Genomic DNA, 25,477 nt, shown 5'->3' on the forward strand with positions numbered 1-25,477 from the left:
TTACACACCCACCATTCTTCAAAAGGATTCTTATCTTTTTAAATGTATGTTCCTAGGGGGAGCTGAATTTGGACTGGGGAATAGGTGCTGTCCACAGGAGTATGAGAGGAAGGCCACTGGGGTTGTGTGAATGAACTCGTTGTCTCCTTTTAATCAGAATGTTACATTTGGTCCTATAGAAATGACGGACGTCTCTCAGTGTACTTCTGTATAATGGGAAGCTACAGTTTTAGTAGTTAAATTAGACTGGTACAAGAATACATCCTCTTGATTGATGATGTCTGTAAATGCCAGGCCAGAGTACTGGCCTTTTCCATTTTATTGTAAAAGTTGGAGGAATGTGGTTCTATACTTGCCTAAAGTGTTAATGACAGGCTGTTAGTATCTAGTATGTAAATGTCATTTTAAACTCTCTTTTACTAGTAGTTTAAAAGTTATTTAGTGGTATAAATTTGGCAAATATAACTCTTATCTTTCAAAGAAAATTTTGGGGTTTTTGCCATTAGAATTTATATAATCTAGGGAAGAATATAGCTAGAGTGGTAGAGTGCTAAGCATGCACAAGGTCCTGGATTCAATCCTCAGTACCCCCTCAATAAATAAATAAACAAACAAACAAACAAACAAACCTAATTACTCCCCTCCAACCACACACAAGCAAATAAAAATTAGAATTTATATAGTCTTGCTCATATGACTTTTGTAACTGATTTGTTGGTTAAAAGTTACTTGGCCAAAAAATAAATAATACTTTAACTATTATGGGATGTGTTTTTTTTCCTCAGGGTTGCCACGTAATGTTTTGGAAATATTAAGTATTCCAATACCTTTTTAAACATGGTTAATATTAAACCCACTTTATAGTAGGGTAGACTGAGTCACTAAACATGTAAAATATATTTTTTGAAGCCATACAGGTGAATCATTGAAAACAGAATAGAATCAACAGACCTCAAATACCCTTTTAAATATCCTATCAACAGGGAAAATCTTGTGGGTTACATAAAGATGAACTAGAAAATATTTAAGGAAGGCTGTTTGAGGAGGAAGGTAACAAAGGTGGGTAAGAGACTGCTGTTGGTTATAATTCTTTTCTCCTTTCTGTCTTTTAATATCTTCCAGGTAAAGAAGTTATTTAAGTCCATGTGTGTTCCTTATTTTTTACTCAAACTTGATCAAGCAGGTAAGATTCTGTTTAATATGTAAATTATATTTGCTGACTATATATTTTATTTAATCTGTTCTGCCAGGCTTTTATTTTTATTTCTTGAGATTTTTATTGCTTATTAAGCTCTTACCAGTTGATTCTTCTTCTTGATCATTTAGACAGCACACTCCCCTAAGACTAATCATATTTACCTTTAGTCTTTACCTAGTTTATAGCCTTGGTATTATTCTGAGTTTCCTATTGTTAAAATCTTTATTTCTATTAACCTTGAGTCAAGTTACAGGTACAGTATTTGCTGGTTTTATGGTAACTATTATTTTTGTAAACTTGTCTCCTTTCTGGCAAGTCATATCAAGTAATATTTTAATTAAATATAAATTGAGATATATTTAGAAACTGTGGCAAGGACATATAAAGAGCAGGAATGACAAAGATCCATAAAAGGAGCCATTGGGAAATAGTTGTGTATGGCTGGAAATCCTAGGGAAGGAAAGGCTGGCAGAGTAAAGTGGATAGCCTCATCCTAGGACCATGAAAGATTCATCAGTCAAACATTATTAAGCATCTGATCGAGTGCCAAGCATCATCATTTCTATTGCAAAAAATGGGTCCCTCCAGGTCAGGAAACATAGAGAACTTTTATGTCTAGTAGCTTGGGGAAGCAGAGTCCTAAGCATTTATAGTCTCAGCGCAGTCCCCAAAGGAATAAAACAAAAAAGCTGGAGAGCAACATGGGAATTGGGGTAGAAGGCTCATTTCTAGAATCAGGAGGAAGGAGGTAGTTGTGGGGCAGGAAACTATTATTTGATGCTTCTAAAGAGAGATTCCTTAACACAGAACCGGATAATACCTGCCACTTTATTGAGTGCCTGCTGTTTCATAGGGACTCTGCTGGGTTTATATACCAAGTCACTAATCCTCACAAGAACTCTGAAAACAAGATATTATCTGTGTTATAGATGAGAAAATGGAGTCCCAGAGAGGTGAAATAGCTTCCCTGAAGTCATACAAGTAGATCTATAATTTGGACACAGGCCTGTCTAGTTACAAAGTCTACATTCCTTACATAATACCATGTTGTCTGTCTCTCCTAGTATGACCTTTCTATTCCTCCGTCAAGGAAGACTCTTGCCGCTAAACAACCAATAGTATGGGGAAGGAAATCCCAATAATTAAAATTTCATTTGGGCCAAAAAATGGCCTTTTAAAAATAAAAGTTTTTCTGGGAAAGTTAAGCCACTTGCAACTTGGTGTGAATTAGGGGGAGGAAAAAGTAATTGAACTAATAAGATAAAGCAAATGAACACATCCGTTAAGGATGGGAAAATTAAGGGAAGTAACATTGGAAGAGGATGGTCAGGATGAACATACTGTATTTGGGAGGCATAAGTCGGAAGGCAAGGAAGTTGGGAAAGGTGCCAAAAGGTGGATGTGAGGTCAGTAAAGGCAAGCGTCAGTACTCTAAAGGTTTAATTCTGGCAACAACGATCAGGTGGGACGCTCCTTCCCTTTGCTATGAAAGTGGCCATAGATTTGTAGATCACTGCTGGGAGCTCCCACTCACCTCTTGATAGAGTCCAGCCTAAGAAAACATGAAGTAGATGAGTTGGGATAGGTTGAAACTGTCTGTAGTTGAAGGATGGGAGCCTCTTACTAGATGAGAGAGCAGATGGTCCTCTGTGTCCTCCCTTTTTGCTTCATCACACACGAGAAGCTATCTTCTCATATCCATAGTCTGGGCAGCTTGTAGGGACAGATCAGGATTTAGAAAGTAAATCAGCAGTTCTCAGAATGTGGTCGGCAGACCCCTGGGGGTACCTGTGACCTTTGGGGGTCCTCAAGGTCAAAACTTTTTCATAATAATGTTGAGATGTTATTTATCATTTCACTGTTTTGACATTTTCATTGATGGTGCAAAGCAATGGTGGGTAAAACTGCTGGTGGCTTAGCCTGAATCAAACCAGGGCAACTAAACTATGCTAGTTCATATTATAGTCTTCACCATCACACACACAGTAAAAGAAAATGTCAGTTTTGCTTAAGACTATTTTTGATGAAGTCATAAAAATTATTAACTTTATTAAATCTCAACCCTTTGAGTACACATCTTTCTAATATTCTGCGTGATGAGGAAAGTATGTATAAAGTGTTTTGCTGCTTGAAGTACGATGGTTGTCTCAAGGAAAAGCGCTTGTGCAGTTAATAGTTTGAGTTGTAAACTGAACTAAGTGCTTTTTTCATGAAACACCATATTTACTTGAAAGTATGACTGACAGTCAAACTATGGTTATTCAGGCTTGGGTACTTGGTAGACGTTTCCCCCAAAATGAACACTTTCCTGCCACTTCAAGGAAAACAACTGACAGTGTTTGTTGCCAATGAGCTTTCACATGAAAATTAGAATTTGGAAGCTGTTATCTGCCATGTGAGCTCAATAGCTTTTCAGTAAAGACTTGTCTGATGAGGTTGGTGGTACTATTTATGAATGTAATTATAAAAACTGTTCTGAGTTGAAATATGTCAACATTTGGAAGATCTGCATAACTTAGTGAATGAATATTTTCTTGATAATCAGTGTCTGATCTTACAAAGTCATTCATGGGCGAAAGAGCCATTCAAAGTGTAGGACAGACCAATGGGTTTTAATGTGATAGAGTATAAAAACCTCATCCACATGGTTTCAGATTCCACATTGCACCTAACCTTTAATCAACTACCGCTTGTTGAGTTTTGATATAGCATCAAAAAAGAATGTCCCCAATTATCTGAAAAGTCTATTAAATATTTCCCCTTTTTTCAACTGCTTGTCTTTGTGAGACTGGGTTTTCTTCATATGTTTCTAAGAAAACAACATATATCACAATAATATTGAATGCAGAAGCGGATATTAGAATCATCTTCTTTAAACCAGACACTTAAAAGAATAGCAAAAATGTGAAATAATGCCAGCCTTTTCATTTTATTTTTTTGTTTAGGAAAATACAGTTATTTTAAAGTAGGTTATGTTAACATGTAATGGGTCAGTTATTGTTAATTTTGGGAGAATTAACAGATATTTTTAAATGCCTGTTTTAATTTCTAATACAGTAAATATTGATAGCACTAACCCATATAAACAAAAGTTCTTTGGGGTCCTCAGTAATTATTTAAGAGTGTAAAGGGGTCTTGACACTAGAAGTTTGGCGCCACTTGTTCTGAGGCTAGTAGGAAGTGTGAGTGTTCATGCAAGCACTTTGGATTCTGTGAGCCTTGCTTGTCCCCAGCTTAGGAGCAACACGGTCCAACACGTGTTGGGCCTCAGGACCAGCCATATGGAAGAGATACATGATCTCGTCCCTGTCTGCAGGAAGCTTGTAGTTATGGAGCTGGAATTGCTGGTGTGAGCTCTAAGTGCTGGTTTCACGAACAGTCCTTATCTGTTTCTGCTTGGCTCCACAAAGAACCCTCCATAGGCATGCTTTTCATGCCAGTCTTGGCTCCCTAACCTTTCCAGTGCCTAGATCAGCGTAGATTCTCAAAGAGCCAGAGGGCCAACTGGTAGTCAGGGGCATTTGGTATAGAATCAGGTGGGTGCATTTATCCTATGACCATGAAGCATGATTAGTGAGTGCTTGCCATGCTAGGCTCGGTACTAGGCACTGGAAATACAGCAGAGAGCTAGACAGGTGTGCTGCCTGGTCTTACAGAGTTAACGTTTGTCTTTTCCCCAGAAAACCCCCTTTATCTTCCTTTGAAGTTGAGAGCCCGTGGCAGCCAGTGCAGTGTACCACCTAACTGGATTGGTAGTGGAGTGAGTGCCTGTGTTTGCAGTGGTATCCTCTCTCAAAGAAAATCAGGAAAGGGAGGCTATGCTGCCGGGAACCTCCCCTGCCACTCTGACATTTTCTTCTTCCTTCGTTTTGGGCTGTATTTGGAGCCTGTCTATATGAATAAAGGTTATTATTTGAGAACAACTGTCAAGATGATCTGAGGTCTATTGAGATTGGTATTGGAGAGAGGCAGGCGCTCAGGGCGGGAAGGCATGACATTAGTATCTATGTGTGGGCCATGGTGATGGTCAGAAATACTATCCTCCCTGTGCCAGAGGCTTATGCATGCTCTCCTATTTAATCTTCAGAATACCATCAGTGAGGAAGGTGGTGATGCCATCTTTGTTTAATGAGGAAGCAAGCATAGAAAAGTACTGCTATAGAAGATAGGTGGCTTCTAATGAACCCATTGGTAATTCCTGGTCCCTCCCCTCTGCTTCCTCTGATTCCCTCCTCAGAACCTTTCCTGACTCACTGAACTTGCCTTATGTCTTGTCTTAATGGTACTGATACCATGATAGGTGTTCCTGGAAGTGACCTGTGGCTATTGTAATTGGAGGTTGTGCAACCTGCCACCATGACAGCTGCATCTTAGCTCTCCCTGTGGACGAGCTGCACTCACAGGGCTGGTTGGTACATGAAGCCTCGTGTCTAGGCCTCAGTTGTCTGCCCAGGGGCTTTGATCTGAGCAACAGACAACATCAAGTTAATCATCTTAATCTGATCTGGTGGCTGCTGCCATTCTTCGACTGTCAATGTGGAAAGCAGATATAAGATCTGAGAGGACTTGTGTGACAGTTTACCAGAAGTGTGTATCTGGATGTCATGTGTTGTTACTAGCTCAGGGGTTCTGGGGTGTATCATCCTTGTCCCCTGGCTGCTTACAGAGAGCAGGCTTTAATGCCTTCAGCAGGAGGGAGAGGAACTAACATTTGAGTTATATTGGTGAACTAACATTCCCTTTTTAAAATTTTTTATTTTTTATTGAAGTGTAGTTGATTTACAATGTTCGTTTCAGGTGTATAGCAAGGTGATTCAGTTATACATATACATATATACATATACTTTCAGATTCTTTTCCATTAAATTACTATATAGAAAATAAACAACAAAGACCTACTGTATAGCACAGGGAACTAAAGTCAATTTCTAACATTCCTTTCTTATGCCAGGGTTTCACATCTCTCTCAGTTAATCCTAACAATGACCTTGTGAAGTTGCTGGATTTGATTCTGTTTTGCAGGTGAGGAAGCAGGTGCTCAGCATTTTCGTAGCTTGCTCGGGGTTGCTGTGTCAAGCCCAGGTCTATCTTGGCCCCAGTTGCCTCTTCAGGGATTGCTTTCCTTAAGAAAATAAAAGCCCCTGACAGGGAGAGGTACCCAGGCTAGCTCAGATCTCACCACTTTGGTACTGATGCTTATTCATTTAACAGATGTATTTGGGGCACCTATTTATGTGCCAAGCACTGGTAGGAGAAAAAAAGATGAAAAAGGCAGACTCTTGTTCTTTAAGCTCATTCTACTCATTTGAATCTGTCTCCCTGCTAAAGGCTGTGGGATCACAGAGTAGCCATGATAGGATGTTGGACAGGTGTTTTCCTGGCAGAAAAAGGTGGTAGGGAAGGAATTCATCATGGCTTGTTCATTGAGAGTGAATCTAGTATGCAGGGCCTGCAGAGAGAATGATGACAGATAAAAGTGGATATGTAAAGAGACTTTATCCTGTAGGAAATGGGGATCCATGGGAGGTTGTTCTGTTTATTTTATGAATGAGGCTTTTTAATTGCCAGATATACATTCTAGTAAATTATTCATTCTTTTCATTCTTTTAACAAATATTGGAAGGTCTGCTCTTATACATAAAGGATATGAGTTCTGCCTTTCATGGGGTTAAATTTTGAACAGTGTCTAATGTAACATATTGTTGATGGTTACTGTGAATAACTAACGTGTCAAAGGGGAAAATCCAAAGTCTTAACCATACTGAGGTCTTCCTAGATTTATACTATGCCTCAGGATGTAATGGTGATAAATAGTGAATATCTACCACGTTCTGAGCCCATTACATCTACTTACTCATTTAATTTCCACTGCCACATAAAGTGCAGGTAAACTGAGGCACAAAAAGGTAGCAGAACTTGCCTAAGGGCATGCCGCTTGTCAGCAGAAATGCCAGGTTAGGTGGCTTCCGTAACTATTGGGCCATACTGCTTGTCAGGAGAAAGCTAGATGAGGCTGTGGGATCAGCTCAAATATCCACAAAAGAGGAGAACTGGCCACATTTGGAGGCAGGAGGACTTAAATATTAAACTGTCCTGGATACAAGTAAGGAGAGGATATTTAAGGGATGTGGAATCCCGAAGACTGCTTGGAATTGGGATAGGTTGTGGGGCTCTAGTAAAAGTGATCTTTAGCAGAGGTAGAACCATCCTCATCCTTCTGAGGTTGCAATGAAGTCTAAGTGTAGAGAGCAGCTATGAAGAGGAGATGCAGGAGGGAAAGTAGGAGGTACCTGATGACCTTAAGCTTTAGGTGGTATGCTGGAGCTGGTCCTTACAACTTCAAGAGAGCCATGGTTAAATGGTCAGGAATTTTGCAAGCAAGTTGGTAGCTTGAAATCAGTCAAAGTGGGAGTATTTATACCACAGAAATTGGTAAATGCTGTAAATTAGGACTCCCCCCACCACTGCCACCTAAAGCTGGTTTACCAGGACACCTTAGACTCTCTTCTCATCTCCACTTCACTAACATTTGAAAGCATGCTGTAGTGCCAGTTGAATTCAAACCTCAACTGAGTGCCTGCCTGCTATGGGAAAGGCTCTGTGCCAGGTACTAAGGATACAAATGAGTTTACTCATCTGCAGATGGAGGTAATAATACATATTCCAAAGGGTTATTAAGATGATTAATGAGAACATGTAAAGCTTCTGGCACAGAAGTGCTCAATAAGGGACAGACAGTTCTACGGGTGGCAGACATGTAAACAGACAGCTTTAATGCAGCCTGATGTAAGAAATAAAGGAGTGACTAATTCTGTGTTTGATCAGAGAAGGCTTTACAGAGATCATGGTCCCCCAAGCAGATTTCAGAGTTTTCAAGGTGGATGGTTCATGGATGAATTCTGACTTGGTTCTTGTCAGAAAATTAATGCTTTTTTTGTTTTTTTGTCTTACAGCATGTTGCTTTTGCCTTATTTTAGCCCACACCTCACTATACATTATTGAATCATAAGACAAACAGTGGATTTGGAGATAGGCACACCTAGATTTATATCCTAACTCCAACACACCTGCTTTGTGAACTTGGGCAAGATTCTTAACTTCCTGGAATTTCTGTTTCTAATTTTATAATATGGGTGTAATTCTTGGATGATTTTGAGGATTAACTGAGAATGTAGGGGAGAGAGCCATATACTTACCTGCTTTGTGAGCCCCAAACTGAATCCAGTATACATTTATAGTTTCACTTCCCCTTGTGTTTCTGCATCTAATGCAAAAACACACCATTTCTTTCCTACTACTGTGTTTTTGTACATATTGCTGCCTCTGCTTGGAAAAATTCTTCTCAAGAGGTAGAACAGCATTGTGGTAAGAGTGGGTATCAGTCTCAGCTCTGCCAATTATTAGCTAGGTGATCATGGGCAAGATAATTATCCTCCCTATACCTCATTTTTTTTTCCCATAAAATGGGGGAAAGAATGGTATCTTAGTCATTGGATTTTGAGGATTAAATTAGGCATGTGAAGACCCAAGTTTATGCCTGGCACAGAGTAAGACCTGAAAAATTCTTAGCTATGATTCCCACTCCCATTACTACTCCCTTTATTACTCCTCCAGATATGGTTCAAATATCACCTGCTTTGTGAAACCTTCCCTAATTTTCCCATGCTAATATTTGCTTCCTTCTTTGAAGCTGATGGACCAACACAGTTTGAGCACTTACTGTGTTCCGAGGCACACTCCTAGGCACGTTACAGATGTTATATTATAGATGTTATTTTATTTAGACCACCAAATATGTCTTAATTTACTATTCCAACTACCCTCGGATTGATAAAATTCTTAAAGGTCAAATTCATTTTTATAGGAGGACTGAGATCTCTGACAGTTACCATGTAAAGACTTTTTTTCTTTCCTTTTTTTTTTTTTGCTTGCTTTTTGGTGGGGGGGAGGTAATTAGGTTTACTTACTTACTTATTCTTAGAGAAAATGCTTGGGATTGAACCCAGGACCTCAAGCATGCTAGGCATGCACTCTACCACTTGAGCTATCCACCCTCCCCTCTTTCTTTTCCTCTTAGAAAAAGATGGAATCCACAGATTAACTAGTAATATCCCCATTGTACAGACTGAGTCTTTCAACAAGTGTTTATTGAGCAATTTCCAAGTGTGTGAACTGAATTAAGTGCTGGGAACACTGTGGTGAACATATATAATCCCAGTCCCTGCACACGTGTGGCTATTTACATTTAAATTAATTAAACTTAAATGAAATAAAAAACTCAGAACTGTCATATTTTCCAAGGATTAAACAAGGAGAAATCTAGTGGAGATGCTGGGGATCGAACCCAGGACCTCATACATGCAAAGCATGTGCTCTACCATTGAGCTACATCCCCAAGTGCTCTAGTTCTATCTTATTTGCTCAATAATTACATATGGTTAGTGTATATTAGGTTGAACAGTGCTAATGTAGAATATTTACATCATCACTGAAAGTTTTATTGAACTGCACTGTTCTAGAGGGGAAGGCATTGATCAAATAACCATAAATAAAAATATAACTGCCATTGTGGTAAGTACTAATCGTAGAGAATACCATGGTAACACAGGAGCATTTCATAGGGGGATTTGGTCTATGTGACCAAGACATATTTGAACCAAGATTTAATGAATAATTGGGAGTTAGCGAAGTCTGTGGTTAGGTAATTAAAGAGACTGAAAAAAGGCTAATGGCCAGGGCATAGAGAGGAGGAGAGGTTTAGGTGAGATAAAAGAGGTAGAAGGACCACAGAGGACCTTGTAAAAGAGGATGAGGAAGCTGAGGGCCTGAGTAACTTGACTCTCTAATCAGTGATAGAACCTAGATTTGACTTAAGTCTATTTTGCAAAATACGTATATTCAAATGACTTTGCCTCTGTAATGATCTCCTCTCTCTCCTTTCCTCTTTGGAAATCACCAAATTTCCCTTTACTAGATTATTTCTTCAGCATAAAAACATGCTATAATAATTTCTTTCTCAAACAAAACAAAACCATAAAACTTTCCTTGATCCTACATCTGTCTTCAGCTATTCCCCCCCCCCCTTTTTTTTTCTGTTTTTATAGCAAAACTTGAAAGAGTTGTCTATACTTACTATCTCTATGTTCTTTTTTTTTCTGTTTCTTGTTGAACCTCCTCTGCTTAGGCTTTCTTTCCCTCTGATCATTTTCAATAAAATCAGCAGTGACTTCGATGATTCAGTCCTTATCTTGCAGGATTTCTCAGCAGCACCTGATGTAGTTGATCTTCCTCCTTTTTGGAGCACATCTTCCTTGAGACACCGTATTCTCCTGCTTTTCCTCCTACCTCCCTCCAGCTCCTTCTCAGCCTCCTTTGCTGGGCCTTCTCTTTTGCTCTTTGCCAGGTCTCAGTACTGGACCATCTTCATTTCTCTAAATATGTTAACTTACTAGGTAATTTCATCTAGTCCCATGGTGTGATGGTTAATTTTATGGTGCCCAGTTGTCTGGTCAGACACCAGTCTAGATGTTGCTGTGAAGGTTTTTGGTTTTTTGTTTTTTTGGGGTTTTTTTGGTGTGATTAATATTGAAATCAATAGACTTTGAGTAAAGAAGATTATTTTGCATAATGTGCTTCAGCCTATCAGTTGGATGGGCTTAAGAGAACAGATTGAGGTCTCCTGCAGAGGAAGGAGTAGTACCCCCAGACTTGCCTTCAGACTCAAGAGTGCAACATTAAGACTGATGGAATTTCCAGCCTGCTGGCCTGTCCTGTAGGTTTCAGACTTGCCAGCCCTCACAATCCTGTGAGCCAGTTTCTTAAAAGAAATCTCTCTCTCTTTTTTCTACACACACACACACACACACACACACACACACCCTATTCTATTTATCCAGAGAACCCCAACATTGTATACAATGCAATATATATGGTATTAAGTATCTTTTATATTTGACTTCCAGTTTTTATTTCTAGCCCTGCCTTCTCCCCAAATTCCAGATTTGCATACCAACTACTTACTCAACATCTCAATTTGGGTAACAGTAGGTCTCTCAAACCACACTGTGGATTTGTCCCAAACTATTGCTTTCCATCTCTCCCATCCTCATCTTTTCCCCCTGGGTGTTCCCTCTCTTCATTAAGGAGTGTCCCCATTTACCCAAACGCCAAGGCCAAAACTCTGGCATCATCACTGATCCTTCTTTCTTTTACATCCCTCATTCTGTCCACCTGTAAAACTTATTAGCTTTTCTTCAAATGTATCTTCTTGCTTCACTAATCCAAACCTTCATCCTCTCAGCTTGGACCACCACAGTAACTTCCTACCTGGTTTGTGTTCCTCCATTCTAAGTCCCTACCCCCTTAGTCTCTTCTCCACAGAACAAAGCTCTCCTTTAAAGATTCAAACTAGATCATTTCTTGCTCCTCCCTCAAGATACTTTGGCTCCTTATCACACTTAGATCAAAATCCAAAGTCCTGATTATGGCCTTTGGGATCTGACCCCTGGCTACTCCTCTGACCTTACTACCTACCACCTTCTTCCTCACTTGCTGAGCTGTGGACACACTGGTTCCCTGGCAGATCCTTGAACAAATCAGGGGGCTCCCAGTTTAGGGCTCTAGTACTCCCTGTTTCCTCTGCTTAGAAAGATTTCCTCCTTGTAAGTCTTACTCCCTCATTTCACTGCGATCTCTGCTTAAGTGTCTTATACTTCAGTCTTTCGTGACCTCCCTACGCAACTTTATTTATCCTTTAGGAGACAAAAAGTATTTTTATTCCCCTTGTGAAGGAGAGCAATGAAATGAAGTGGTAACTACCAGGCTTGGGCACATGGGATCATGGAAGGCTTTTTTAAATGGGAAAACTATATTATGTATTATTATGGGAATGATCAAGTAGAGAACAAGAAAACTGATGATGCCAGAGAGGAAGGCTGATTTGAGGAGTGAAGTTATTGAAGACTGAGAAGGCAAAAAAAGATGAAAATCTGCACACAAGTGGAGGAGTTGGCCTTCACTGAAACAAGAGTGAAGGCAGAGAATATGGCAGCTGGGTGGTTGAGATGGAAATAGGAGGGAGTTCTGTCTAGTTGATTCCATTAAAGTAGAAAGCAGGTCATGAGGCAATGACAAGGTGTAGGAAAGTGTTGACTTAAAGAAAAACACACAACATAAGAGCTGGGCATTTAGGCAGAGTGGGTATAGCTCAGTGGTAGAGCACATGCTTAGCATGCACAAGGTCCTGGGTTCAATCGCCAGTACCTCAATTAAAAATAAAATAAAATTCCACTTCTAAGCGTTGTGAGTTTAAGTTTTATTCAGGGTCTTACTGAAGACTGTAGACTGGAGACAGCTACTCAGCTCTGAGGAGCTGCTCTGAAGAGGTAGGGGAGAGGCCAGTTTAATTATGATATATATGATTTTTTTTCTTTTTTTGGCTAGGAAATATGCACACTCAAGCATACATCTTGGTAAAAGTTTACTGCTAATCACAAAGAACCGATACCTCAAGTTAATTATTCAGTGCTTATCTAAATATGGGAAGACACAAAGATCTGGGGTCATTTTCATTCTTCCTGAGATATGCATCTAAGGGCCTGTTTATCCAAAGCACAGAGGGCCTAGTCCTGATTGCATCCTGAATTCCTCTCAGGTCAGTGAGCAACTGCATTGGATTAAGACTTAATCCTGCAGAACTGGGTGGTGTGTGTTGTGGAGGGGGAAGTTTCCCTTCCAATATATTCTGAGATTTTGTGGCTAGACTAACACTAAAATTGACACAAGACAGATTAACAGGAGGAAGAAAATTATTCTCCTGTTCTCCATTTTAATTCATGCACATTGAGATCCCATAGAAATGGGACCAAAGCAGGCAGCTTCTAGACTTTTTAGACAAAGAAACAATACATGTGTGAAGAATTGACAGGACAGAGGAACTTAGGTTTTGGGTGCCCAGTTATTGAAGCATATAAACAGAGGACATGGGGTAGTAAATTAAAGAAGCAACAAGGTTTGTCTATGTAGACTTACTGGCCCTGAGTTGCCTATCTTTTGCAATAAGGCTGTGCTACCTCCAGATGCAGGAAGTGCACCTTTCACATGAGTGACTTCTTCCCTGCTTTCAGGGAGACAGGAGGGTCAGAGTGTCCCTCTTGCACTGACCGTTTCTTAAGTAACTTTAATTCCAAGTAATCAATTTGCATTAAAGCACATTTTAGGACAGCCTAACCTGGGCCCCAACATGAGCAATGCTCTTTGTTTTTGTTTGTTCACACTGTGTTAGAGGTTTGGAAAAAGAGGAATAAGTATAAAATAGTCACTCTGGAAATTGGGAAAACAAATATACCAGAGATGCAAAGGACTGCTGGGCAGCTTTGGGGACACATTGAGGTTTGTGATCTTGACTTTAAAGTGAAATCACTTTTAATTTCTATATTTTCTCCAGCAGTGTATTCTGGCTGTAGGGTACAGAATATATAGACATCTAGGCTTATCAAAGATGTTCCTTGCTGAGGCTGGAGGGCATAGCTCACTTGGTAGAGTGCATATTTAGCATGCATGAGGTCCTAGGTTCATCTCCTGTACCTCCATTAAGTAAATAAAGCAAACCTAACTACCTCGCCTTTCAAAAAAAACCAAAGAAAACAAACCCACAAAGATGGCCCTTGCCAAGTCAGTATATAATAGGGGAGTTTGGACTTTATTTTGAGGTTCCTAGAGAGCTACTGGAGGTTTGAGCAGAGAAGATTTGGGTGTCAGAAAGGTGGTTCCAGCTTAGTATGGTGTATATGTGTCTGAGAAAGGCTTATTGAGAAACAGTAGTTTTAATGCATTAGGACCCTTGATCAAAAACGCCTTCACAGACCTGTTAATAATGTGCTTAAATGACAGCTCAGGAACATAGAGAGTCTCTCCCAACATTTTCTGCAAATTTACTATATATAACAGGTTCTCAGTGGACAAGATAAATCAAGCAAGGGTTTGCCTTCCCAAAACTCTCTTGGATTTAGATGATTTGTGATTATTTTTAGGTGTTTGGAGACACAGAAGAGGAAAAGAATGATAAACACTGGGTAGGAATCAGGACAGTCCTCCTGAGGAGGTGACATTTTAGATGAGCTTTGAAGGAGTAGGCCTTTAGCGAGGGAAGATAATTCTAGGCAGGGGGTATAGCATGAACCCAGTCAAAAGATGTAAGATGTATGACTAGAACAAATGCTGCATGATGAGAAATGGTGGGACATGAGGCTCTTCTTCCATTAACAAGCAACTATGTAGAATTAAACAGTTTTCTGTATTTCCTGACAAGGGTAAGGCATCTGGACCCTGATCTGTAGTAAGACTGGTTTGAAAGGAAAGCGAAGTTTTTTTTTTAATAGTGATTTATTTTTCAGACTTAAAAAAAAAAAAAACTACATGAAACTACTCTAGGGATTTGTGCTATAATCTGATCACTTAAGGATAGTGTGAAGTCAAGGAGGGGAGGGTATAGCTCAGTGGTAGAGTGCATGCCTAGCATGCCAAGGTCCTGGGTTCAATCCCCAGTACCTCTATTATAAATAAATAAACCTAATTACCTACCCCCTCCAAAAAACAAAAGAAAATGAAGTAAAGGGGCCACACCTTAAAAAAAAAAAAAAGAAAAGAAAGAATAATGTGAAGTTAAAATGCCTTACCTACCCTTTTCTGGAATGCCATTAGAAAATATCAACTGTGGTATCACTGACCTGTCTGTCATACAAGGCTGTTAGGAGTCAATCCTTATCATTTGTTTTTAGTACATTATTTTAAGTTAAATAATTTTAAAGTCCCTCTGTATCCTAAAACATGCTTTTGAAATGTTTTTATATATTTTTAAGACTGTGGACTTATGAGCCTGGTTTCTGGATTGTTATTGTATAGGTTAAATGAAATAAGACATGTAAAATGGTTAATACAAAGCTTGGCACAGCTGCCAGGAGTAAATGCTAAGTTTTCTCCCTTAATCCCAGCTTTCTTTCCCTCACATTTTTCATTCTTCCGTCCTTAAGTCCTCTTGTTTTCTAAACACCTGTATGCTAGACCCATACTCTGTTCTAAGGACCCTGGAATAAGGTGAAGCATACACTCACATAACCACTAAACAGGGAGACTGTTAGTTTAGCGTGTTGTAGGGGAACAAAACTTGTCATCCCCAAATGTGTCTCTTTGGCTTGAGGCTTATTTGGGGCCGATTACTTTTAAGAAACAAAAGCTCAGTAAGAACTTTTTACCTTCTCCCCTTAACCTAAAGGGCCTCTTCCAGGAAGAACAGCTATCACCATAGAAAACTAAAGTATAACATGAAATAGGTGTGGTAGACCGGGGAACTCAGCAAGGCCTGTTTGATCAAAGTCCTCTTTGGATCCCATTGTCTCTGCATGGCCCAGCAAACATTCATTTATCAAACATTTGCTCACTTTCATCTTCCTGTAAATTACTTCCTCCCCTTTGAAGTCCCAAACCCTTAACTTCTCTTTCTCTCGGAAGGTATATAAGCTTCAATTGCCTAAACCTTACATTCTCATGTTGCTCCCCATGTGTGTAATTAGATTTGATTTTCTCCTATTGATGTTTCTTGCCAATTTAATTCTTAGACCAGATAGAAGAACCTAGGAGGGTAGAGAAAAGGTTTTTTTCCCTCCCCCACAGTCTGCGGGGGTGGGAGGTGTGTGTGTGTGTGTGTGTGTGTGTGTGTGTGTGTGTGTGTGTGTGTGTGTGTTCACACTGCACCAGGCCTGTGACTTGCACTGGGAAGGGACTCAAAGGAGCAAATCATGGCTTCTCGCTGCCTTGAGAAACCAGGAACCCTTTCGCCTGAGCATGCTTCAGTCTGGCAGTATCCAGAAAAAGAAGTGTGAAAGACATTCATTTATTTATTTATTCAGCAAATAGTCCTTGCCACCTACTAGTGCAATGTGCTGAGTAAGATGATGAATAAGAGCACGAAAGTATGAGAGCATGTGGCTGGCTTGGTCAGCTAGCTGCAGCTATCTTGGCATGGCTGGAGTTAAACATACTCTCTGTTTTCCTTAAAACAAGTATGACAAACCAAAAATTGAGTGGGATAAGGAGGAAGTACTATGAATCGAAGTTATGTGTTGGTGAGAATTAGTCAGGATGGACTAGATGATAATTTTCAAAGCTTGATCACTTCCTTTAGGGAATCGCCAGACTGACTAATCCATTCCCTTAGGGCAGTGGGTCCTACACTGCTGTTCACTGGAATCATCTAGGGAGTTTTAAAAAACTCAGATGCCCAGGTCGCACCCAATACCAATTATATCAGAATGTCTGGGGGTGGGAGCCAGGCGTCAGTATTTTTAAAGATCCTCGCGTGATTACAATCCGTAGCAAAGTTCTGGAGTCACTGCCTGAGGGCATAGTCTATTTGTTTTTTCTTTCTTTCCCCTTTTTTAATAGTCCAGTTTTATTCAGTTAAGACACACTCTTGGTTCTGGTTCCAAACATTCCTTAAATGGTTTTTGCCCCTTTCTGGGGTTGGGGGCGCTGTGAGCAGGAAGAGGATGTGCTGTCACCCAATTAGGAGATCCCACTTTGCTAAGTCCATCAGCGTAGTTGCCAAGGCTGCACGAGGAGTGGATTTTTGCTTTGTCATTCTGACTCTGGCGGTTCGCCCGCCCATTCAGAGGAGGGCGTGGCTTCTCGTAGCCACTGGGAGCCCGCAGCCCTTTCCCCTCAGTCTGCTCCAGTCCCGCATTGCATCGGAGCTGAAGGTTGGTGAGACCGCTGAAGCAGCGCCGGATTCCCGGGAGCTCGCGTTCGTGTAAGCTTCGGTTCAGTGAAAACGGAGGGAGCCCCGAGCGTTTAGGCTGTGAGCACGCTGGGGCCGAGAGCATCCGCCGGTCGGGTGCCGGTTGAACGCTGGGGACCGGGAGAGGTTTGAAGGCGTGTCTGAGCAGGGGTGAGGCTTTTCTACGGCAGGTGAGCTTCCCGGCGGCGTTTATTGTTTTGCTCGGGTCATTGAAAGCTGAGCTGTGGTAAATGAGACCGGCCCCCTGACGGCTGGTGGTTTCCTTCCTCTAGCTCTTCTGTATAGAGACGATTTGCAGAATATCGGAGAAAATGGGGTTTTATATCATTTCCCAGTGCCCGAGTCTTGAGATGTAGGTATCAATGTGATGAAGAGATTAAAAGACTCATCATCAATGAGAGTATAACGATTTAAGGATGCCTTTCAAGGAATTTGCACACCATTGAATCCTCAGAAATCATGAGAGGTCTCCATGTGTTCAAGTGGGGAAACCAAGGCTCAGACTCATGAGACTTTCCCCAGGCTGTTAAACAAGACAGCTAAGAGGAACCGGTGCTTATCTCACTGTATCAGGCGGAACAGGGAAGGGGTTAAAGGCTATCCCACACTGCCTGGGTGGAATCCTGGCTCTGCTATTGACAATAACTAGCTGCTTGAGTTTGAGCAAGATCACTTTTCTGTGCCCCGGTTTTCCTATCTGTGAAATGGACCTGATAGGACCTACTTCAAAAGGGTAGTTTGTGAAAATAAAGCGTTAATATATGCAAAGCACTATAGAAGCGTTCGCTGCTGTATTATTATTATCAAACAACTACACTTTTGAGTGCTTGTATGGATTTTGTCTGATGAATGAGCCTGATACCAGTGTAACTGGAGTCTATTTTTACTTCTCACTGACTCATTCTGTACCTGAGTTCACCCATTTGTAAAACTGGACCAGCTGCACCCGGCTTGTCATGTAAGGTGTTGATGTATTATCTTAAGGTTCTTAAATAAAAACACCCTAAGTAGGCAGAGTGTTCTTAATTTTGCCCCATGGTTTCAAATTTCAAAGAAGCACTGGAAGTTGGTTTTTGGCATTCTGTACAGATGCAGAGTTCAAAGGCAGATTAAGTTGGGAGGTGTTTTGTAAGAGCTGAGATAATTGTGCCTTAAGCTTCCTTTTAAAGTTCTGGGTCTACTGGAAAAGTAGGACGTCTATTTCAGCGAGACTAGCTCGTCTTCGAGTCGGGCCGGAACCCTGGCGTTTGTAGCCGGCCCTAGGCCCGGTTACCAGCCAGCGTGCAGGTGCGCCGGGTGGGACCCGAGCCGGTGGCGGGCCTCGGTCGAGGTCGGGGATGGGGCTGGTAGGGATGCGCTGGGCGGGCGGCGGCGGCGCGGTCCGGTCCCCGGGGGAGTGCAGTTGGGGACGCGGAAGCCCCGCCCCGCCCCGCCCCGCCGCGCACTTCCCGCCGCGGCCGCGGGCGGAAAGACTGACCGTCCCCCTCTGCTTTTGTGCCACAGAGGACGGGCGGGGCCTCGAGCGAGCGCTCTCCGAACTGACCTCCGAAACCGACGTACCCGTTGTGTTCGTGGGAAGGAGAAAGCTAGGCGGCCATGGTCCGACCCTGAAGGTGGGTAGGGGGGCCTTAACGTTTCTTTCACCCGCCGGAACTTGGGAAGGGGCTCCTCGAGCCGGTGGTCGTCTTGGGCCCTGCTATCAAATCCCGGGCAGTTGTGAGCGAACCTCCAAACGGAGCACAGCCTTAGAAAACGACGGAGAAACGCGAGGGCCAGCTCACGTGGTTATCCACGTTGGTGAGACATTTCAGAACTGGGAACCTTGCAAGGGCATATGTACCTATTGTCATCTTTTAAAATAGGTTTTAAAATTGTCCTTTTCTTTCTAGTTCCCTTCCTCTTTTCCTCCCGACAAATCTAAGTAACAAAAATTTTTAGCATCAGTGTAAACTGCTTAAAGTGAGTTTTTTAGGGAAGTATTGAGAACAGTGGCTCAGGAAGTGCTTATCTTTATCCAACTCTAGCGTCTTCCTCTTTAGTTCTCAGGGAGGGAAACCCAGAAACCCTAGGCTCGGGGGAGAGCAACCAGTAAGCTCCTAGAATGAGTTCATTTCCCTTTAGGTGTCTTTTTTCTAGCCCAGAGTTAACAGCTGGGTAGAGGGAAAGGCGAGAAAGAAATCTTTCCTCTGGCTGGTGGCGGGGGCGGGGTTGCAATCTTCCCTTAGGACCACCCACGAAGGGTGGGTGGGTCATGGTCTAGCATATGGGCCAGGCGATGGTAGGCTGGGTACGACATGGATAATGTTCTACATCAGGTGTGGTTTCCAGGTTAGAGCCTCGTAATATCTTGATACATCTCCTTTAAGTTTTGCTGATGATTTTTTTTGTCCTCGTCCTTTTGTGTCTGTGTAATTTTTAAGAAATGTCACTCATACTTGAACATTGTCTTCTAAGGAGTGAGCTTGAGGTCTCAGGAAAATGTAAAAATGTATTTAGATGTGTGCATCTTTAGGAAGGGTATAACACTTTGCACCTTCATTTACTATTTCTATCTTCTAAAAGAATCTTATTTACCATTTTGAAGAAAGGGTATGGGGAATGGAGATAGACTTCAAAGACAAAAACAGTAAATTGATGGAAAATAATTAAAGGAGATAAAAAAGGTTTTTAGCTTGATATAAAGTATATTGTGTTATTCAGACCTTTAGTTTGCAAGTAGAGACAGTTCTATCAATAGTCCATCCTGTCTGATCTCGTTTCTCCACCTGTGTCATAAATTTGCACTTAAAAAGTTGTATAGGCATTTGATCTTTATATAAATTCTGTAGACGGTCCTGGTTTTAACACCAATCGGAGTAAAAAAGATCACTTTTTATAAGCTTTGCACCCACTTTATTTATTGATAAGATCTGATATTTTCAATGCTATATGATCATAGTTAATTTCAGACATCTAGTGATGTGAATGAATGAAAAGCATGTCAAGTTATAATTAAAATTAAACTATTAAGCACATCTCTTCTAAGTAAATTTACCACTCTCCTTTCTATCATTTATCTTTGGTTTTTAATGAATACTAAGAAATGAAAGAAGACAAGAAGATAAGGAGTACTGCTTTGAAATATTTGTGAATTCCCAGCCAATTGTTGCACACATTTGGGACTAAATGGTAGGTTCTGAAATTCTTTAGGGAACATTGGGTTTGAGTGGAGAAAGGCATTTATTTAGTGGAGAAGTGAGTGATTATAGGATTAGTGTTATAATCCTGAAGTCGGCACCTTAAAAAAGGTTAAGATTTCCTACTTCAGCTGCAACATAAATAATGGAGAGGGAGCTCATTAAAATGTTTGCTTTTCCTTTCTCCTCTCAATGTTGTTTCTTCCGTTGTCTTCCTTAATAAACAACAGCAGCCTCAAAACCTACCTTGCTTTCACAGTGTGCTGTAGAAGACAAAGGTGATCCTATTGGAAGGAACTGATAAATTTAGATGACTACCTACAGGACGAAGGCTTTAAAGAAGTATGTTTCAAAGAACTGTAGTCTGTGCACCACCTGCACAGAATCCCCTGGGGTGCTTGTTAAACATGCATGCCTGGGCTTTTCCTGAGATCTTGTTCATTGAAGCCTCTGGAAGGGGCTAGGATCTGCCTTTTCAACAAGCCCCCTCAGTAATTCTTAGGATAAATATCACATCTGAGACTCTAATGTATAAGGTAGTTTGGTCACGATCAGTTGCTAAATAATTATAATCGAGGAAAACCAAACAAGACTACTCTTTAGTGCCTAAAAGATATTAGTTAGAAGAGAGCAAATAGTAACTCAACAGGTGAGTAACACTTTGTATCTGAATAGGAAAATGGGAAGTTATGCTATCTTTGGCCAGGGCTTGTATGTCCATGTGTGAAATTGGAACTAGTGTGTGAATAAATTCTTAAGAACTGTAAGTAGAGTTCCTACTGCACAAAGACATACACTTCCATAAAAATTTTAATGAGAATAAGTTTGCAAAATTTCTTACAGGGATCCTCTTTTTTATGTAAATCAGTGTCTCCAGGATTCCAGCATTTTGAAACCAGTATGAAATGAAATGAATTGGTGGTATTGAGAGGAAAAGCAAAGTGAGTGAAAAAGTGCTTCTTGGAATATTAAGTGCCAGGCATGGTTAAGACTTCAGTAGTTTGAGGTAATAGACTTGGGAGATAAGACTAAAACTTGCAACATGGGGTTTAATTTCTTCCAGGTAATAATAGGGATGATGGACACAAAGGAGTACGTGATTCACATCCAAGTGAATTATGGAGACAGTGTGGGAGGAGCTTAGGGGTAACCAAGTTTTAGTCAGGCTGGGGGCCCCACACTGGGGGCAGATAGAGGGGTGTGTGTGTGGGGGTTAGACACTGAAACAAAGGCAGGGCTCCTTTCAAGTCTAACTTTTAAACTTACCAGAAACCAGATTCTTAACTGAATAGATACGAGAAAATGAGTAGTAATTTAATAACTCTCCAGCCATTCCCTTTCCTTCTTAATACTCTACCAAAACTGGCAGAAAACTTGATTTCTTTTGATTCTTTCCTCTGAGGTAACCCCTTCTGCGGAGATTAGTAGTGTGTGTGCTTTTTGGCCTAGTTGTTAAGGTTGAGGCCTAAGGAGAACTGAAGGACTGCTTTGGGGATGAGGGAAGTGACTGGATTCTGGTTTGTGTAAGAAGGCAAGGGATAAGGACTCATGAGGTTTATAAGAGGCAGATTGTTAGGAATGCAAATAAGTTTGTCTGGTGCTGATTCTGTAGTAAAATTTTTCCTAGTTGTGAATCTGTGTTGAGACCAAGTGCTTCTTCCTCCTACCTAAACCAAGTGACAACACCAAGCTCTTCTTTGCTGGGTGTCTATTCTTTTACAGTAGTGTCACTGTTCTGGTCCTGGCTTCGAATTTCCTCTCATCTTCTGTCTGTCCATTTACCCGGCCCTGACTGTCTCCCACAGAGGTGCCTACCGCCTCTGTTACCTTTCGCCTAGGCTACTTCAGGTCCTTATTTCCTCTTGCCTAAACCACTTCAGTGGTCTCTGACTGGCCACCTGCATCACATTTCTCCCCTTCAAGTCCATCTGCTGCACAGTCGTCTTCCTGATCGCTTCCTCACTGCCCCCAAATCTGCTCCCAGGTTAAAGTGCACCTTCCTTGGGTTAGTGTTCTGTGTCTTCCAGGGTCTGGCCCCAACCTGCTTTTCTGGTTATCTCCTCTCCTCCTTACCTTCTGGAAGCTTGTGGGAATATTGTTGCAGCTGTAGTCCCTAAAATGTCCTTCCTTTGTTCTGTTCTTTATTTCAATTCCTGACTTCTCTTTCCTGCTCAGACCCACTTTTCCAACTGCCTGCCAGTTTCAGAGTACAAGGCCAGATTAGCCCATTCTTTCCCTCCTCTGTGCTCCCACAGCACTCCCACAAATCCTTATCTCTGGAAAAAGGGGGACCTTACCAACGATAAGGTTTTCGTTTACATATCAAAAGTGGAGTTAGACTTCTTTGTGCCTATGATCCCAGTTCTGTTCAGAGCTCAGCAGATACTTAAATGAACATGCCTCTTAATGATAGTAGCTATTACTTGAATGTCTACTGTGTGCTAGCCTCCAAATGCTGTAGTACCTAGTTGGTTGAATCCTCACAGCAGTCCCAGAAGGAAGTGGTATCATCCAGTTTTACAGAGGAGCAAATGGAGGCCCTTAGAATTTAAGAAATATGCCCAGATGACACAGCTAGTAAGGTGGCAGGGCCAGGAATGGAGCCCAGGCCTGTCGGTATAGTTCAGTCTGGTGTACTCACACTTCTGGCACTTGGCTTTATGTTATCACCATGAGGATATGTGCCTGATCTCCCAGGGTGATTGTGTGCCCATGATTCAAGGCTGAGCCCATGCAAATCTTGGTATTCCTAGCATAGCTCTGGCAAATTGGCATGCATGCATAAGATGCTTGCTGAATGGAACTGCATTCCTTTGTGCCTACCAAACTGTACATTCCTTTAGCACAAAAATGATTTGTTTTTGTATCTTCCATGTGTTTTCTGAACATCCTGTATGCACTCAGTAAGTATTTGTTGAGTGAATGGATAATGGTAGGGCCCGAGGAGACTCACTTCCATGAGGGGTTTAGCTGCAAGGTGTCTGATTTTGTGAAGGTGGACTGTCTCTTTCAGGGATTAAGCCCTACGTTGCTCAGGAGAGAGCCTGGGCAGTATATAAAGCAGTTCGGAGCAGCACTCCCCGCCTGCAGCAGTTTGTGTGTCTGTGTCGTGGTCAGCTGAGAAAAAGGTCATATTACATCTATTTAGCTATTGCTTATTGAGCCACCTGTGTTTTTGACATTGCGCTGGGCCCTGTCTGTTATCTCTAACATAAGTCTGTAGGGCGATGTATATATTTTAAAAAACATTTGTCAGCAGATGTTTGTCTATGATTTTTACAGAGTCACAACCACTCTGTATGACAGAGAGGAAATCCAATAGACTCGTACAAATGAGGAAATTCGAAAACTGTGAAGGAAGCAAGTGGAAACTATAATAAAGCACTAGTTTTAATTTTAGCCCAGGCCTCCAGAGCTGAGTTTTTTCAAGGCTACCTCCTTTAGAAGACCAATACCCAGTGCTTTTCATCCCCAGTCCATCAAAAAACGAAGCTCCTGATCAGTGCCAATTTCTGAGGTGTCACAGGAGAGTTGATAATGGCTCCTATAACCTGAAAGGTTCTGTTCTCTTCATCTCACACCTTTGTTTATGTTCCTTCTTGAGACTTGGCAGGTCAGCCAGCGCTCGGTTTTCTGAAGTGTCAGTTAAGTGTATGACTTGACCACAGAGCAAGGGCAGAGGTTTTATATACTCTAAAGTATTTCAGTGCGTGGGTCTAAATTATTTTGTGGGACTTGACAGTCATTTTGTCTTTTACTTCAACTAACAACAAAGGCTTCTTATTTGAATAGAGCAGTTATTCAAAGCCTCTTTTGGATACCAAGTTTTTCAAAGAATCTGTGGAAATCTAAGGAGCCATTCATGAGAAAAACATACATAAAGAATTTTGCATATAATCTCAGACTCTTCGTGACCTGCTGCAGAATACCTAGTAGAGTGGTTTACCCTTCAAAATACTATACATACTTCCATTAGTTGAAATCTTAATAAGCTTTAAAATTACATGGCATATTTATTTTCACTGGTAGTATAATGAAATACATTTCTGTACTCCTTATGGATTTAGCCTTTAAAATATTTTTCTGTTCCCAAAACAACATCCAGGAGTGAAGCTACTAGTTTGTATACCTTTTTTTCTGTTTAGAGTCTAATGTTTTATTAATAATTTGCTATCTTTGGGATACTGATGATGTATTAAGTACCTACTCAATAGTTGAAAATATTGTCAGAACCATCACATAATTCTCATTCAATACATACAGTAACTTTATAATGTAAGTAGTAATATTCCCACCTTACAAACGAGGAAACACTAATAGCTAATAGGTCAAGATTGGAACTCAGGTTCGCCTCCTTCCACTGTCTATGGTCTTCCCAGAAACTCATTTTAAAAACACACAGATACCTGCCTTGATCATAGCAAAATTTGCCTTTAATACTGAAAAACCAAACAAAGCAAAAATGCACATACAAACATAAAAACCTTAAAGGAAATTAAGATGAAAGAGAACATAAACCTAACATCCTGATACTCCAGCAGATCAAACTAGGCTTTCACCATGCCTCTTCACAGCTGAGTGTTCAACAGATACCCTGGCAGGATGAGAGGAGAATAACTGCTGGAGCAGAAAACTGTAGGGAGGCAGCTAATAGCAGGATAAGTTTATCTGTCAGAGTGTGAGACTTGAAACTGACTTGTTCCTGGCTTTGGCTGAAAGTCTCTTACATATCTATTTGTTGTAGATTAATCGGGCAATAATAACCCTACTAGAAAAGACAGAGGATCCTGTGTAACCTCTTTTTTCATTTGATTGTAGAGAGACCCGTAACATCCATCTATCCCATCATGTTTGTGTTGAACATGGGGTGTGGTTTGTGGGAAAGAGCTTAAGAATTCTTTGAATGAATGAATCTCTGAACTCCTAGCAAAGGAAATGAAAAATAATTTCAGAGAAAAAAACTAAAGAAAGGAAGAAAGGAAATGGAGGGCCATACGGAGCCTTTGGCAGCAACTCCTGAATGAGGAAAAGAGGGGAGGGGAGGCGCTAAATTATCTTGGAGGCCAAGCTGTGTCATGGGGTCCTGAGCTAGTCTTACTGCATGAAAAGGGTAGACTTTAGGGATTTCTTTAAAATACTTTGCACTCTTGCTCTCTGTTACAATCATAGAGAAAGCAGGTTGTAGAAGAACTGAAATTATGTATTGCTGTGCATGCTTTTTAAGCTGCATTTATATAATTATTACTAGTAACTGGATGTAGGGTTAGAAAATCACTGTTCAGTAACCTAAGGATTCACAAGTGTAGAAAT

At 41.0% G+C, this 25,477-nt stretch overlaps 1 protein-coding gene and 1 non-coding gene across 4 annotated transcripts in view; one reads left to right on the forward strand and one right to left on the reverse strand.

Moving 5' to 3' along the window:
- Positions 1 to 1,163: 1,163 nt before the first annotated feature.
- Positions 1,164 to 25,477, forward strand: part of TXNRD1 (thioredoxin reductase 1) — a 73,354-nt gene continuing 49,040 nt past the window's right edge. Inside the window, exons 1-2 of one of the 3 annotated variants that reach the window (XM_031462884.2) lie at positions 1,164 to 1,183; positions 18,495 to 18,604. The gene's annotated coding sequence lies outside the window, so the exon portion shown is untranslated. Of the gene's footprint in view, positions 1,184 to 16,908; positions 17,162 to 18,494; positions 18,605 to 25,477 lie in introns of those variants that run through there. The other 2 variants (XM_031462886.2, XM_031462885.2) reach the window with 2 other exon arrangements.
- On the reverse strand, positions 9,522 to 9,593 carry TRNAA-UGC (transfer RNA alanine (anticodon UGC)). Its single transcript has one exon. It is a non-coding gene; the product is annotated as a tRNA-Ala (tRNA).

Source organism: Camelus dromedarius, chromosome 11 (genome assembly GCF_036321535.1).
Source record: "Camelus dromedarius isolate mCamDro1 chromosome 11, mCamDro1.pat, whole genome shotgun sequence".
NCBI lineage: Eukaryota > Metazoa > Chordata > Mammalia > Artiodactyla > Camelidae > Camelus > Camelus dromedarius.